Source organism: Triticum aestivum, chromosome 2B (genome assembly GCF_018294505.1).
Source record: "Triticum aestivum cultivar Chinese Spring chromosome 2B, IWGSC CS RefSeq v2.1, whole genome shotgun sequence".
NCBI lineage: Eukaryota > Viridiplantae > Streptophyta > Magnoliopsida > Poales > Poaceae > Triticum > Triticum aestivum.
In genome coordinates this window covers 246760702-246762482 of record NC_057798.1, presented here as the reverse complement: position 1 = coordinate 246762482, position 1781 = coordinate 246760702, and positions in this window count along the sequence as shown.

Here is a 1781-nt window from a genome sequence, read left to right as displayed (position 1 = left end):
TTACCTTCTGTGCGGCCGTTTATTAAATCTGAGAGATGGCAAGTCGTCAGCTTCAGCCCCCATGCCACGAGTGCTGGGGTGTTCGGGATAAACTTGAGCACTCTTGTTCCCATTTTTGGGTCCATCTAGGGAGGCGCTCAACACAACGAACAAGGCAACCGGACTTATAATGCTTGAACACTCTCACTTAGCCATAGAATTCTATAATTTTAAATTTCGGCGAAGCCCCTAGTATTCGGAAGACCGAGTTCGGGGCGCTATCCACGCCTTGGCCGGACATTATCCGGTTCTTCGCTCGAAGAGGCATAAGTCTTTAGGGACTCGAAAAGACCTCTCGAACAACGACCAGTCTCTCGCCTTATCGAGACTGTCAGTTTTAGCTTTCTCCACTGAGGTGCTCGCCCAGCTCAACTAGGGCGCAATCGCAGTGGTTCTCCCAGTGCTACCTTAGCCGACAGAACGGAACGTAAGGTACCAAAACATGGGAGCCGGGCAAACCCAACTATTGACCCAAGACATGATTCGGAGCCGATTCATATAATGCTATAAGTTCGGGGTGCCGCACTTGTGAAAGTGTTCGGACTTATCACACCATAATGCGGGGAACATAAGCCCCTGGTGTATTCGGCCGTACCAAAATATACGGGTGCGAGATGTCATTGATGAACATATATATAATGTAATGCAATTATAAGCAAAAAGTGCTGCATTGTTTATTCAAGAAATTTTGCTATTAGCGCAGAGCAATACAAATAGTGCGGTAAGCAAGGGATTGGACTATTTTAAACATGTCCCCCTCCAGGGGTGGGCTGCGGAATGCTGTAATAAACAGATTTAATGCTCGTAATGGAGACCACCTGAGTGTTCGTCGTAGCCCTTGTTCCTCCCTGGCTGTTGCATCATGAGTTCGGCAGGTTCGCCGCCGGACAGGGCCTCTGGTGAACGGAGTCCTGTGTATAAAAAGAAGGAAAATAAAAATAAAAAGAGCGACACACTTGGGAGCCCCTGCTATGGTCGAGCCGCACTCTGGGTATGTTGTGGTCGTGCCCCTCCCCCTATGCCCATGGTATCTTCAGAGCGTAATAATGTACGCGGGGAGCTTGTCTTGCAATCATGCAAGGGCTGGGGTTGGGGCCGCATTGCTACGCGCACTCAGAACATGCCAGGTGGTCTTGATTGATGTTGCTCCGGGCGCGTTTGGCTTTGTCCGGTCGTTTAACGGTCGTACTCGAAAATTGCCTTAGAAGGCTGCTCTGTACTTCTGCGGCGAGAGCCGCTGTATGTTCCTCCATTCGGAGGGAGCGTTCCGTATTTCCATTGACCGTGATGACTCCACGAGGGCCTGGCATCATGACCTTGAGTTATGCATAATGCGGCACCGCGTTGAACTTTGTGAACGCGGTTCGTCCGAGCAGAGCGTGATAGCCGATGCGGAACGGGACTATGTCGAAGATAACTCCTCGCTTCGGAAATTATCCGAGGATCCGAAGACCACTTCCAGTGTGACTGAGCCTGTACAATTGGCCTCAACACCTGGTATGACGCCTTTGAAGGTCGTCTTTGTAGGTTTAATCCTTGAGGGGTCTATGCCCATCTTGCGCACTGTATCCTGATAAAGCAGGTTCAGGCTGCTGCCGCCGTCCATCAGGACTCTCGTGAGGTGAAATCCATCGACGATTGGGTCTAAAACCAATGTGGTGAATCCGCCATGGCGGATACTGGTCGGATGGTCTCTTCGATCGAAAGTGATCGGGCAAGAGGACCATGGATTGAACTTCGGG